General features: G+C 41.7%; 1 long non-coding RNA gene across 2 annotated transcripts in view; it reads right to left on the bottom strand.

The window, feature by feature from the left end:
• Positions 1-13,003: 13,003 nt before the first annotated feature.
• LOC108533850 (uncharacterized) overlaps positions 13,004-16,052 on the bottom strand; it is a 72,680-nt gene continuing 69,631 nt past the window's right edge. For both annotated transcript variants that reach the window (XR_001886832.1, XR_001886833.1), the window contains exon 4: positions 13,004-13,349. This is a non-coding gene — a long non-coding RNA (uncharacterized LOC108533850). The remainder of the gene's footprint in view (positions 13,350-16,052) is intronic.

Here is a 16,052-nt window from a genome sequence, read left to right as displayed (position 1 = left end):
TTTTTTTTTTTTTTTTTTTTTTTGAGACAGAGTCTCGCGCTGTCGCCCAAGCTGGAGTGCAGTGGCTGGATCTCAGCTCACTGCAAGCTCCGCCTCCCGGGTTCACACCATTCTCCTGCCTCAGCCTCCCGAGTAGCTGGGACTACAGGCACCCGCCACCTCGCCCGGCTAGTTTTTTGTATTTTTTAGTAGAGACGGGGTTTCACCGTGTTAGCCAGGATGGTCTCGATCTCCTGACCTTGTGATCCGCCCGCCTCGGCCTCCCAAAGTGCTGGGATTACAGGCTTGAGCCACTGCGCCCGGCCTACCTCACCTTATTCTAAAAAGGACGTAAAGTGGCTGCCTAGGAGCTCAATAAACGTTCTGAATTAATTAGTAAATAACTAGAGTTGTATTTAGATGTATACACAAATGAAATACTATGGCTTTGATGGCAGTAGTAATGCAGCCCTAGGATTGGTCATATGCTTTATTTGATATACAAGCTCAATAAAGCAGAAGGCCAGGACCACACCTTTACCTTATGATGAATTGTGTATCCTATGTCAGTTACAATATTCATTATCAGTTAATAAATTAACTATATCAGTTAATATTAATGAGCACCAAATTCAGAGGGTATTCATACTTTAAATAGATATTTCAGTTTATATTTAGCATTAACCAGCTGCAACTCCCCGCCCCATACACAAAGGCAACAAAAGTTCCCATTAATCAGCTCCTTTACTGATATTGAATCTATTGAATATCAGTTCAATAGTACCCATTTATGTACATTTTCTTTTTCTTTTCTTTCTTTTTTTTTTTTTTTGTGACAGAGTCTCACTCTGTTGCCCAGGCTGGAATGCAGCGGTGAGATCTTGGCTCACTGCAACCGTCGCCTCCTGGGTTCAAGTGATTCTCCTGTCTCAGCCCCCCGAATAACTGGGACTATAGGTGCACACCACCATGCCCAGTTAATTTTCTTGTAGTTTTAGTAGAGGCGGGGTTTCGCCATATTGGTCAGGCTGGTCTTGAACTCCTGACCTTAGGTGGTCCACCCGCCTTAGCCTGTCAGAGTGCTGGGATTACAGGTGTGAGCCACTGCACTGCACCCAGCTGCCTTTTTTTTTTTTTTTTTTTTTTTTTTTTTTTTTTTTTTTTTTTTTTTTAATGAGACAGCGTCTCACTCCCTTGCCCAGGCTGGAGTGCAGTGGTGCAATCTTGGCTCACTAAAACCTCTGCCTCCCAGGTTCAAGTGATTCTCCTGCTTCAGCCTCCCAAGTAGCTGGCTCATGCCTGTAATCCCAACACTTTAGGAGGCCAAGGTGGGTGGATCACTTGAGTTCAGGAGTTTAAGACCAGCCTGGCCAACATAGTGAAACCCCATCTCTACCAAAAATACAAAAATTAGTCAGGCGTGCTGGCATGTGTGTCTAATCCCAGCTACTTGGGCGGCTGAGGCTTCCATCAGTTCTTGGTGCTCCTTGGCTTGTAGCTGCATCACTCCAATTTCTGCCTCTGTTGTCACATGACATTTTCCCTGTGTGTCTCTGTGTCCAAATTTCCCTTATAAGGACACTAGTAGGTCCCACCCTACTCCAGTAACTTCATCTTAATTGATTACATCTGCAGCAACTCCATTTCCAAATCAGGTCACATTCTGAGGTACTGAGGGTTAGGACTAACATATTTGGCAGGGGCGGGATGGGGGGCTACAATTCAACACAAAACAGGTAGTGTTTGAGATAACATAGAGGCATTAAATTAAAATTTATTAAAATGGAAGGGTAAGATTGCAGCAAGTGGGGTTAAGGAGAGAGTAACCAAAAGAATGGTGGACATAGGAAAATGTAAGGAATATTTAGGTAATGAAATACTCAGAAGTCTGATTTGCTGGTGTGTTGAGGAGTTGTGGAGAAGTGAAGCCAGCGTACTTTCTTGGATCCCTGGATGGCAGGTCTAAGACATTTGAATATTGCTGAGTGAGCAGTGTGTGGGAGCAGGATGGCACTGCAGAATTTTGAAATGGTAGATAATTGATTCAAGCTTTGAGTAACTGAGTCAAGTTTTAGAGACATTCTAATATGATCAGGTGATCATGGATAAGTAAACACCCTGTAGAAAAATAGATGGTCAATGACTTAAGACACCCAGCCTCCCTCATTTGCCTATGCCGGTAACTTTTGCCAGCACAGTAGAGAAATCTCTGTTCTGTAAAACAACAAACTTTGAGGATTTTGTTAGCCTTCTCTTCTTGGTGAGTCATCTGTGGGCATTGAGAGATACATCAGCTTTTCAGGGTCTCCATTCAGAAGCCTCCCCATCGATATTTCAGTGTTAATAGTCTTGTCACACTTCATTTGATTTCAGACCGTTCTTCAAAATTACTTCTTTTCCATCCTATTCTTTACCTCTTGGTTTTTCTCTGAACCTTCTTCAGTTTTCCCATAATTTTAAAAAATACTGGAAAGAATTGAAGAAAACTGAGTATTGTTTTAAATTAACAAATAGAATTGAGGAAGACTGTGTATTGTCCAGGCTAACGATATGCTCTTTTTCTGTGTCTTTTTATTTTTAAATTATTATTATTTGAAAAAAATAGAGTCTTGCTTTGTCACCCAGGCTGGAGTGCAATGGTGTGATCATGGCTCACTGCAGCCTCAACCTCCGAGGCTCAAGCGATCCTTTCACCTCAGTCTCCTGAGTGAACACGTGGGACTACAGGTGTTCACCACCTCACCTGGCTTTTTTTTTTTTTTGGTGGGGCAGTGAGGTAGAGAATGGGTCTTCCTGTGTTGCCCAGGCCAGTCTCAAACTCCTGGGCTTAAGCGATACTCCTGCCTCCCCAAGTGTTGGGATTACAGGCATGAGCCACTTGCTCAGCCTGTCTTTTTAATGGTAGCTATGTTGGCCTTGTCCGTGATAGGACGGTATTTAAATTGTGAATATTCATTCAAATTGTGGTCAGTAATAGCCCTCAGGTGCTTTTCTTTATTTGTGCCTAGGCATTCTTCCTAATTTTATATTTGCATTGTTTATACTTCTTCTAATAGCATGTGTCCCCATGAAATTTTTAAAATTACGTTTAAGGCTGTGCACTGTGGCTCACACCTATAATCCCAGCACTTTGCAAGGCCAAGACGGGTGGATCACCTAAGGTCAGGTGTTCATGACCAGCCTGACCAACATGGTGAAACCCCATCTCTCCTAAAAATACAAAAATTAGCCTGGTGTGGTGGCACACGCCTGTAATCCCAGCTACTTGAAAGGCTCACGCAGGAAAATTGCTTGAACCTGGGAGGCAGAGGTTGCGGTGAGCCAAGATCATGCCATAGCACTCCAGCCTGGGTGACGAGAGCAAGACTCCGTCTCAAAAAACAAAAAAAAAAAATTATGTTTAAATACTGCAAATACATAACTTCTGAGTCATTTTCATGTTCATACAGTCTTTACTAGTTTAATTCATATAAAGGATTTTTAGTCTTTCATTTGGCAATATATTGACGTACTTTTCCACACATCTTTATATTTATCATTTTTAATGGATATATAACAACTAAAGTTTAAAATACTCTGGTTATTTGGCATTAGGGTGATTTTCAGTTCATTTTTATTCCTATTTTACAATTCTTTTTTTTTTTTTCCCCACGTGAGATGGAGTCTTACTCTGTCACCCAGGCTGGAGTGTAGTAGCGTGGTCTTAGCTCACTGCAACCCCCGCCTCCCGGGTTCAAGCAATTCTCCTACCTCAGCCTCCGGAGTAGCTAGGATTATAGGCGTGCGCCACCATGCCTGGCTAATTTTTGTATTTTCAGTAGAGACAGGGTTTCACCATGTTGGCCAGGCTGGTCTCAAACTCCTGACCTCGTGATCTGCCCACCTCGGCCTTCCAAAGTGCTGGGATTACAGGAGTGAACCACCACACCTAGCCCTATTTTACAATTCTAAATTGTAGTGCTGTAACATCTTTTTAGAAATCTTTTTCTTCCAGTTTTTTCTTAGAATATATTCCCTAAAATGATTTGATTAGGTCTGAGGCTATCACTTTTTAGCCACGTTGTCAGATTATTCTTTAGAACAACTACCAGTTTATAGTGCCACTAGCTACTAGTTCAGATTGAATTTCATAAATTTTTTCTTCTAGTATAATAGCAGTTCTTCAGTTTTGTGGGCTTTTTTGATGTTTTAAATGTTTTATTAAAACTTTCAGGCCGGGCGTGGTGGCTCACGCCTGTAATCCCAGCACTTTGGGAGGCCGAGGCAGGCGGATCATGAGGTCAGGAGATCGAGACCATCCTGGCTAACACGGTGAAACCCCATCTCTACTAAAAATACAAAAAAAAATTAGCCGGGCGTGTAGTGGGCGCCTGTAATCCCAGCTGCTCGGGAGGCTGAGGCGGGAGAATGGCGTGAACCCAGGAGGCCGAGCTTACAGTGAGCTGAGATCGCGCCACTGCACTCCAGCCTGGGCGATAGAGCAAGACTCCGTCTCAAAAAAAAAAAAAACTTTCAAACATACAAAAAGCCCCAGAAATAACAGTAGAGTGAACCACCCTTATACCTACCATCTATGTTCAACATGTTGTCATATGCTTAATAACGTTTATTATGTTAAACCTTTTAAAAATAAAGATATCATGATACTATCCCTTTAATATTTTAGCACGCCATCTCCTTACAAGTAAGGATATTCTTCTACATAAACACAATACCATTATTAACACCTAATAAAACAGTAATTTCTTAAAATTATCCAACATTAAATCTTTCTCCAGTTATCTCCGAAATGAGCCTTTTTTTTGTTTTGTTTGTTTGTTTGTTTTTTAAGACAGAGTCTCGCTGTGTTGCCCAGGCTGGAGTGCAGTGGTACAATCTCAGCTTACCACAACCTCTGCCCCGTGGGTTCAAGCGTTTCTCCTGCCTCAGCCTCCCGAGTAACTGGGATTACAGGTGCCCACCACCATGCCTGGCTAATTTTTATATTTTTAGTAGAGACGGGGTTTCACCATGTTGGCCAAGTGGTCTGGAACTCCCAACCTAAAGCAATGCACCCTCCTCGGCCTCCCAACGTGTTGGGATGAGCCACCGCGCCCAGCTTGTTTTTTTTTTTTTTTCTGAGATGGTGTTTCACTCTTGTCTCCCAGGCTGGAGTGCAATGGCGCGATCTTGTCTCACTGTAGCCTCCTCCTCCTGAGTTCAAGCAGTTCTCCTGCCTCAGCCTCCCTAGTAGCTGGGATTATAGGGTTGCGCCACCAAGCCTGGCTAATTTTATATTTTTAATAGAGACCAGGGTTTCACCACGTTGGCCAGTCTGGCCTCCAACTCCTGACCTCAGGTGATCTACCCACCTTGGCCTCCCAGTGTGCTGGGATTATAGGCATGAGTCACAGTGACTGGCCATAATTTAAAATTTTTTTTTGTAGAAGTGAGGTCTCTCTGTGTTGCCCAGGCTGATCTCAAACTTGTAGCCTCAAGCAGTCTTCCTGCCTTGGCCTTCCAAAGTGCGGGGATTACAGGCGTGAGCTACCATGCATGGCCTCTTCTAGATTTTATTTCTGTTTTTGTATTACTCATTTATAATATTATTTTCTCTTTGTTGCAAATTGGGTAGAGATTTCTTTCTTTGTTTTTTAGCATAAATGAACCAGTTTATCTTGCCATTAAATTTCTTCTTCTGATAAAAAAATTATGTATTCTTTATTGTTTATGGGTAAGCACAATATTCAATTTTTTTTTTTTTTTTTTTTTTTTTTTTGAGATGGAGTCTCACTCTGTCACCCAGGTTGGAGTGCAGTGGCGCAATCTTGGCTCACTGCAAGCTCCCGCCTCCCGGGTTCACACCATTCTCCTGCCTCAGCCTCCCAAGTAGCTGGGACTCCAGGTGCTTGCCACCACACCCGGCTAATTTTTTGTATTTTTAATAGGGAACAGGGTTTCACCGTGTTAGCCAGGATGGTCTTGATCCCCTGACCTCGTGATCCGCCCGCCTTGGCCTCCCAAAGTGCTGGGATTACAGGTGTGAGCCACCATGCCTGGCCCAATTTTTTAGTTTTTAAATGATCTCTTTTGAACTTCAAAAAAATGCTATCCTGGCCGGGCGCGGTGGCTCACACCTGTAATCCCAGCACTTTGGGAGGCTGAGGCAGGCAGATCATGAGGTCAGGAGATCAAGACCATCCTGACTAATATGGTGAAACCCCGTCTCTACTAAAAATACGAAAAAATTAGCCAGGTGTGGTGGTGGGAGCCTGTAGTCCCAGCTACTTGGGAGGCTGAGGCAGGAGAATGGTGTGAACCTGGGAGTCGGAGCTTGCAGTGAGCTGAGATGACACCACTGCACTCGAGCCTGGCAACGGAGCAACACTCCGTCTCAAAAAAAGAAAAGAAAAAATGCTATCCTAATTGCACCAAGTCATTTGAATGCTCTCTGTTTGAAAATACTGGTACATCCACGTAATACTGTTCCATCTGGAGGTTTGCTAAGCACAGTCAGTGTATTCATCTGGGTTATGAATAATGATGAAATGGTAGCTGCAAGACCTGAAAGCTGGTCTTAGGGCTTCAGTATTTGATTTAAAAGGTGACAGTTGGCCAGTCGCAGTGGCTCACGGCTATAATCGCAGCACTTTGGGAGGCTGAGGCGGGCAGGTTACCTGAGGTCGGGAGTTCAAGACCAGCCTGGCCAAATGGTGAAACCCTGTCTCTACTAAAAATACAAAATTAGTTGGGTGCAGTGGCATGTGCCTGTAATCCCAGCTACTCAGGAGGCTGAGGCAGGATAATCGTTTGAACCTAGGAGGTGGAGGTTGCAGTGAGCTGAGGTTGTGTCACTGCACTCTAGCCTAGGTGACAGAGCAAGACTCCGTCTCAAAAAAAAAAAACAACAACAACAACAATTACAAGAGCAGAAAGCAAAGCAAAACAAAAATCCTGACAGCATTGTCATTATGAACATATTAAGATAAGGGAGAAGAAACACTGGCTAATTCTGAGAATGATGGCCTAAGGACCTCCCTGACTAGAACCTAGATGGCATGATTTGATTCTTGTCATAGAGAAACCTAACAGAAGCAGAAAGACTTCTTTAAGTTGTCTTTCGTCAGTGTCTTATGGCAAGACAACATTCGTTATAAAACATGTGAAATGACTTTCCTACTTCTAAGAGACTTTGGACAAATTGTTCACTTGAGCCTTGATTTTTCTGTTTGTTCCTTGAAGATATTGGACCAGATTATTGCTAAGCTCTGGTTCTTACTCTGCTCACGTTCTCCAGTTATTTTAGGGAATATTAAAATTGTTTTGTGGGTGTTGTAGAATTTGGTCAGTTTCTCACTGTCATTTGTATATTTAGATCATGGATTAGAAGATTGATGCTCCTAACCTGTGTTGTTTTTTGACCATAGCTTTATTATGATTGAGAGTGTGGTGGTGTTCATAATTAGAACATGATGTATAAAGTAGTTTTCTCTATATTTTATTTTATGTGTCTACTGTGGTATGTAACAAGATGGGAAAAATCTCATTGAGCCTCTGACTTACAGTTTATAATATGTTTATTATATGTGTTGGAATGAGTGGTTTTGGAAATCTCAAGTTTCATGTTTTACTAATTTATCTTTTGTTTCCTGTACTAAGAAGTTAGGACTGAAGTTTAAAAATTGATGTTAATATTCCCTAATCCCTTAAATAGTCTATTATCCCTACCAAGAGCAAACCAGGGTTGTTGTATTGAAATGCCAGTCGCCTTGACAGGCATTTTGTTGATCCCTTCAGAGCACTAAGTTTCTCTGATTTGGCTGGAGGGCTGTACAGATTTTCCCTTGGGAGCCCCAGATCTGAGAATAGGAAGCTAGGAAGCATGAAATAGTTGTGTTTTTTTGGGTTTTTTTTTTGTTTTGTTTTTTTGTTTTGTTTTTTAAGATGGAGTCTCCCTCTGTTGCCATGCTGGAGTGCAGTGGCGCGATCTCCGCTTACTGTAACCTCTGCCTCCTGGGTTCAAGAGATTCTTCTGTCTCAGCCTCCCAAGTAGCTGGGACTGCAAGCACATGCCACCATGCCCAGCTAATTATTTGTGTGTGTTTTTAGTAGAGACGGGGTTTCACCATGTTGGCCAGGCTGGTCTCGATCTCTTGACCTTGTGATCCTCCTGCCTCAGCCTCCCAAAGTGCTGGGATTACAGGTGTGAGCCACCATGCCCAGCCAGCATGAAATAATTTTGTAAGTATCTCATGAAAGGGTATAGGAAGGATGAAATTGGATCTTAATAGTTATGCCTAGGCAAATCGTCTTTAACAGTGGGCATTTAACTGTTTGTTTAGACACTTTAACAATGTCTTATAAGTTATCCTGAAACATTTAAGGTTATGTGGTTACAAGGCCAACTTAATTTTTTAAGTACTATTAGTGTAATATTCAGATTGAGGCATTCATGAAATAATGTTGTTTCAATTAACTTCAGGAATAGCAAAGTGCCTAGCAGAGTGCTAGTAGGTAGTTGGTAAAGGGTAGTTAGATAAATGTATCCATCGAAAGTTTTCAAATTACAGTAGATTAGAAATTAAGAGAGACGGCTGGGTGCGGTGGCTCAAGCCTGTAATCCCAGCACTTTGGGAGGCCAAGACGGGCGGATCACGAGGTCAGGAGATCGAGACCATCCTGGCTAACCCGGTGAAACCCCGTCTCTATTAAAAAATACAAAAAACTAGCCGGGCGAGGTGGCGGGCACCTGTAGTCCCAGCTACTCGGGAGACTGAGGCAGGAGAATGGTGTAAATCCGGGAGGCGGAGCTTGCAGTGAGCTGAGATCCGGCCACTGCACTCCAGCCTGGGCGACAGAGCGAGACTCTGTCTCAAAAAAAAAAAAAAAAAAAAATTAAGAGAGACTTCTGTTACATATTGAGAGATACGTATTTCCCATAAAAATAACTCATGTCTGTAAATCTGAAATTGTTTCATAATAAGAAGTTTTTTAAATGCATGCAGGAGTCTCATGATGATAAAGAATCAACAATGTTATTACTAGCCAACTGAGAGGGAGAGGTTGTTGCACCTAGACAACAAATCAGAGGTTTGCATTTGATACAAGCTGAAGAATATGTTTGTATTTATGAAGCAGGTGCCAGAGGAATTCTAGTATTTTTATTTTACAAAGCTACTTTAAACATATTTGAATAGAGATAATCATTTGTAAAATGCATTTTAAAAGTGTATATATATATGTTGTTGTTGTTGTTGTTGTTTTTAAATAGTCCTTGAGTTTTCTTAAATCTGGAAGAAACCTGAGATTCTTTTAGTCCTGGCTCTGGTTTTCCATCCTCTCTTTTTTTTTTTTTTGAGACGGAATCTCGCTCTGTTGCCCAGGCTGGAGTGCAGTGGTGCGATCTCTGCTTACTGCAAGCTCTGCCTCCCGGGTTCACGCCATTCTCCTGCCTCAGCCTCCCGAGTAGCTGGGACTACAGGCGCCCATCACCACGCCCGGCTAATTTTTTTTTCTTTATTTTTTTTTTTTTAGTAGAAACGGGGTTTCACTGTGTTAGCCAGGATGGTCTCAATCTCCTGACCTAGTGATCTGCCTGCCTCGGCCTTCCAAAGTGCTGGGATTACAGGCGTGAGCCACTGCGCCTGGTCCCATCCTCTCATTTTAACACTTTTAGACTCAGAGAGATTATGTCCTGCCCTAAATCATAAAACAACTTTATGGGACAGCCATGACTAAAACCCACTCTGCCATGCTCAGCCTAGCCTTCTTTCGATTCTATCACCCTATATTTTCATATCAAAAATAATGCTAGTCTATCTGAATAGGTACACAGTTGATTTTACTAACAGTTTGTACTAATAGTTTGACATATGTCTACATTGAAAGCATTTAAAAAAGGATATCGAGGTTAAGAAATGGTTGCATGGGCGTTAGGCTTTATTTAATTTCCTCATATGGATGGTACAACAGCTTCAATAGTGCACAGTTATGAAACCAGGACATGTGTTTTCTGTTTACTTTTTTGCAGTTCTCACTTGTAATACTTATTTTTTTTCAGAGTCTAAGTAGGAAAGTAAATGTTAAATTAAAAAGTATAATAATATCAACATATTTATAGTTTATATCAGAAAGAGTAGGAAAGTGATATGAAGGACTTCATTTGTAGCTAACTGCATCTGTGACCTAGGGCAAGTCATGTAACCTTGACTATTTCTGATAGCTGCTTACTTAGAATCTTTCAGAGATTCTGCCCAGGACAAATGTATCTATTGTAAAAATGTGTTAATTGATGTGTAACATACAAAGAAAAGCACACAAATTATAAGGTTAATGAATTATAAAATTAACACACTTGTGTAACCAGTACCGTGGTATTTCAAAAGTATATTGAGCCTCTTTGATGATTATAAGCTTTCCTTAATAGAAGCCACTGGACTCGAGATTGTAGATAAGTCATCTGTCTTTTACAACTCCTTTTTTTTTTTTTTTGAGACAGTCTCGCTCTGTCACCCAGGCTGGAGTGCAGTGGTGCAATCTCAGCTCACTGAAACCTCTGCCTCCCAGGTTCAAGCGATTCTTCTGCCTCAGCCTCCGGAGTAGCTTTGACTACAGGAGTGCACCACCATGCCTGGCTAATTTTTTTTATTTTTAGTAGAGATGGGGTTTCGCCATGTTGGTCAGGCTGGTCTCGAACTCCTTACCTCCTTACCAGGTGATCCACCCACCTTGGCTTCCCAAAGTGCTGGGATTACAGGCATGACCCATAGCACCTGGCCTTTTACAACTCTTTCTAGAGTAAAATTAGCAGAAACAGTGGTAGAGAGTAGGAATTTGGTCAATCACAAAAATTTATTTTGAATAGGTTTATTGGGTTTATATTTAGTCTTTTCTTCTGATGTTTCTCTTCTTCCTCTTGCCCTTTTTCTTTTTTGTCTAGGTCTTGGGAGGAATGGAAAGGGGTCCTACTGACTAACTTTTCTGAGAGTGGTCAGAGAGTTCTTAAGCAGGTCTGTTGATTCTGTAGAATACGTGAAATTCAATTTTAAAAGGCCTAATTTCAACTTAAAGGATTGGATTACAAATAGACTTTACTTTTTAAAAAGGAGGCATTTTGATCCTAATGTCCATAGGGTATTTTACTTTGGCAAGCTGCATTTGGCGTGTGGGTTGGATCAAAACTGACTAAATTACATAAGATCTGCTTAATAAAAAAGCATTTGAGTCAGTCTTATTAGTTATGTTGAATACATGTAATATGGCAGAATTCTTTATTGGTTCCATGAAAAGTACCAAGAAAAGATGAAAAGGTGAATTTCTCAGTTGTCGAGAATTCTGGAGGTGAATGGAGGCATGGATAAATCCAAAAAGGAAAATAAGCATTTATTTGGCCTTCTCGCTGATGTTTTCAGAATTCATAACATTGCAGGGGGAAATCAAGGCTACCTTACAATCTCAGAGAAGGGCAGGTGTATATAGTTGTTTTCATTCAGTTGCCTCTCTCTCTGTCATCTTAAATTAACTTTTTCTTGATCACACAGATAAAACTCTAGCTCAGTGATTTCCCAAACCTATCTTCACATTGAAATCACCTGTGGAGCTTGGAAAACTGATGCCTTTGTCTCTTTCCCTTCCCCAGCAGATTGTGATTTAATTGCCCTGAGAGTATGGCCTGGACTTTGGAATTTTTAAAAGATCCCAAGATGATCTAAAGTGCAGACAAGGCTGGGCGCCATGGCTCACGCCTGTAATCCCAGCACTTTGGGAGACCGAGGCAGGCCTGAGGTCAGGAGTTCAAGACCAGCCTGACCAACATGGAGAAACCGCGTCTCTACTAAAAATACAAAATTAGCCAGGCGTGGTGGTACATGCCTTTACTCCCAGCTACTCAGGAGGCTGAGGCAAGAGAATCGCTTGAACCCGGGAGGCAGAGGTAGCAGTGAGCCAAGATTGTACCACTGCACTTGTGCCTGAGCAACAAGAGTGAAACTCTGACTCAAAAAAAAAAAAAAAAAAAGCGCAGACAAGTTTGGGAACCACTGCGAGCTAAAGCAGAACTGGCCGCCATGTGATCTGTGACTTTTTTCCCCCCATAAATATTTGGATAAATATTTATAAATAAAGGGAAAAATATTTTGATTTAAGAATCCTGGCTGGGCACAGTTCCAGCACTGTGATTTGATTTAAGAATCCTTAAATCCTTAAATTTGATTTAAGGATCCTGGCTGGGCAGAGTTCCAGGGAAGGTAGGGCAGGAGGATCGTTTGACGCCAGGAGTCGGAGACCAGCCTGGGCAACACAGCAAGCATAGCATAACATTGTTTCTTTTTTTTTTTTCTCAACACAGAGTCTGGCTCTGTTGCCAGGCTGGAGTGCAGTGGTGCCATCTTGGCTCACTACAACCTCCGTCTCCCGGGTTCAAGCGGTTCTCATGCCTCAGCCTCCAGAGTAGCTGGAACTGCAGGCACCTGACACCACACCTAGCTAATTTTTGTATTTTTAGTGGAGACAGGGTTTCACCATGTTGGCCAAGATGATCTCGAACTCCGGACTTCATGTGCTCCATCCTCCTCGGCCTCCCAAAGTGCTGGGATTACAGACGTGAGCCACCAGGCCCCACCAGCAAGACACTGTTTCTATAAAAAAACAAAAACTAAAAAAAAAGGCCGGGCACGGTGGCTCACACCTGTAATCCCAGCACTTTGGAAGGCCAAGGAGGGAGGATCATGAGGTCAGGAGATCGAGATCATCCTGGGTAACACGGTGAAACCCTGTCTCTATTAAAAATACAAAAAATTAGCCAGGTGTGGTGGCAGACACCTGTAGTCCCAGCTACTAGGGGGTCGGGGCGGGGGGGCGGTGCTGAGGCAGGAGAATGGTATGAACCAGGAGGCGGATCTTGCCATGAGCTGAGATCGCACCACTGCACTCCAACCTGGGCGACAGAGTGAGACTCCATCTCAAAAAATTAAAAAAAAAAAAAAGGAAATTGCCAGGCAGTTTATTCAGCAGGATTTCCATGTAGGGTACATTAGTTATTTATTGTTGCGTAACAGATTACCACAAATTTAGCAGTTTAAAACAACATATATTTTTATTATGGCATGAGTGTCCATGGGTCAGGAATCAGCATAGCTTAGATGGGTCTTCTGTTTCAGGGTCTCTCACAGGAGGTAGTCAAGGTGTCAGCCAGGGCTGGTGTCTCATCTTAGCGCTTGGCTGAGGAAGAATCTGTTTCCAAACTAACTAGGTTGGTGACAGAATTTTCTTCCTGAAGGGATGTTGAATTGAGGGGCTTGGTTTCTCACTGGCTGATGGCTGAAGGCTGCTCTGAATTCCTTTCCATGTAGCTTCTTCAACATCACAGAGCTGAGAAGGGAATAGCAAGTCTCCTAGGAAGATGGAAGTCACAATTTTTTTATAATCGTGGAGTGGCATCTATCACATTTGCCATAGTCTGTTAGTTAGAAGCAAATCACTAGGCCAGTCCATAGTCAGACTGAAGAGATTATACAAAAGCATGAACACCAGGAGGCTGGAGTAATTGGTGGCCGTTTTACGAGTCTGTCTACCACAGACTTCTTTAGAAAAAACAATCCTATAATTTGTATGGCAGGCACCACAAAAGACCTTGAGTAGTCAAAGCAATCCTGAGCAAAAAGAGCAAAGCTGGAGGCAGTACACTTCTTGACTTGAAAGTGTACAAAACTATTGTAACCAAAACAGCATGGCACTGGCATAAAAACAGACACATAGACCAATTAAACACCATAGAGAACCCAGAAATAAATCCACACATTTACAGCCAACTGATTTTCAACGGAGACACCCAAAACATACATTGATAAAAAGACAGTCTCTTCAATGAATGTGCGGAGAAAACTGGATAGCCACATGGAGAAGAATGAAACTAGACCCCTCTCTCTCACCATATACAAAAATCAACTCAAAATGAGCTAAAGACTTAAATGTAAGACCTGAAACTATGAAACCACTAAAAGAAAACATAAGAGGAAACACTTCAGGACATTGGTCTGCACAAAGATTTTATAGATAAGACCGTAAGCACAGGCAACAAAACAAAAGTTGACAAATAGGATTATATCCAGTTAAGAAAGCTTCTGCACAGCAAAGGAAACAGTGAAGAGATAACCTGCAGAATGGAAGAAAATATTTGCAGACTATTCATTTGACAAGGGATTAAATCTGGAATAAACAAGGACCTGAAATATTTCAACAGCAGAAAAACAGTCTGATTTTAAAATTGGGTACTTGATCTGAATAGACATTTCTCCAAAGAAAATGTAAAATTGTCAACCAGTATATGAAAATCTGCTTAACGTCACTAATCATCTGGAAATGTAAATCAAAACCATAATGAGATACTATTTCACCCCAGTTAAAATAGTGGCTATTACCAAAAAGATGGAGAAAAGGGAACTACTATATACTGTTGATGGGAATGTAAATTAGTACAGCCATTATGGAAAATAGTTATGGCAGTTCCTCAAAAAGCCACTGGACCGGGCACAGTGGCTCACACCTGTAATCCCAGCACTTTGGGAGGCCGAGGCAGGTGGATCACAAGGTCAGGAGTTTGAGACTAGCCTGGCCAAGATGGTGAAACTCCATCTCTACTAAAAATACAAAATTCTGCTGGGCACAGTGACGGGCGCCTGTAATCCCGGGAGGATTACAGCTACTCGGGAAGCTGAGGCAGGAGAATCTCTTGAACCTGGGAGGGGGAGGTTGCAGTGAGCCGAGATCATGCCACTGTGCTGTATATGATCCAGCAATCCTGCTAATATATATTCAAAGGAAAGGAAATCAGTATGTCGAAGAGATATCTGCATTCTCATGTTTATTGCAGCAGTATTCACAATAGCCAAGATAGAGAATCAACCTGTGTCCATCAGTACATGGCTAGATAAAGAAAATATGGTATATATACACAGTGGAATACTATTCAGCCATAAAAGAATGAAATCTTGTCATTTGTAGCAACAAGCATCAGCCTGGAGGACATTATGTTAAGTGAAATAAGCCAGGCACAGAAAGGTAAAATATGTTCTTATATGTGGAAGCTAAAGCAGTTGATCACAATAGAAGTAGAGAGTAGAATAGGCCAGGTGTGGTGGCTCACGCCTGTAATCCTAGCACTTTGAGAGGCCAAAGTGGGTGGATTGCTTGAGCCCAGGAGTTTGAGGTCAGCCTGGGCAACATGGCGAAACTCCATCTCTACTAAAAATACGCAAGAAAATTAGCTGGGCATGGTAGTGCGTGCCTGAAAATCCAGCTACTAGGGAGACTGAGGCACAAGAATCGCTTGAAACCAGGAGGCAGAGGTTGCAGTAAACTGAGATTGCACCACTGCGCTCTAGCCTGGGTGACGGAATGAGACTGTCTCAAAAAAAAAAAAAAAAAAGTTACAAGAAGTAGAGAGTATAATAGTGGTTACTAGAGTCTGGGAAGAGTGCGGGAAGGGTAAAAAGGAGAGACTGGTTAATGGATACAAAATTATAGCTAGATAGGACTAATAAGTTCTAGTGTTCTCTAGCACTGTAGGATGACTATAAATAAAAATAATTTATTGTATATTTTCTAATAGCTGGAAGAGAGAATGTTGAATGTTCCAACACAAATAATAAATGAGGTGATGGATGTGCTAATTACTCTGATCTGATTATTACACATTGTATACATGTATCAAAATATTATACTGTACCCCATATGTATGTACAGTTATGTGTGATTAAAATAATTTTTTTGAAAAAGAAAGCTGAAATAACATGTTTTATATATTTTATATTTAAAATGTAAGTATTTCTCATGATGTTAAGTATTCTCAAAAACATTAGTCTCAGTGGGAAGCAATATTTGAGTATATTTAAATTGTTTAACCACTTCTGTTGTTGAACCATCAACAGAATATTTTGATGAACTTTTTTTTTTTTTTTTTTTTTTTAGACAGGATCTCACTCTGTTATCCACGCTGGAGTACAGTGGTGCAGTCATGGCTCACTGCAGCCTCAACCTCTCCCAGGTCCAAGCGATCCTCCCACCTCAGCCTGTTGAGTAGCTGAGACCACAGGTGT

This window comes from Rhinopithecus bieti, unplaced genomic scaffold (assembly GCF_001698545.2).
Source record: "Rhinopithecus bieti isolate Rb0 unplaced genomic scaffold, ASM169854v2 scaffold_65, whole genome shotgun sequence".
NCBI lineage: Eukaryota > Metazoa > Chordata > Mammalia > Primates > Cercopithecidae > Rhinopithecus > Rhinopithecus bieti.
The sequence above is the reverse complement of the archived record's forward strand: the minus strand, read 5'-3'. Positions and strand labels throughout refer to the sequence as shown.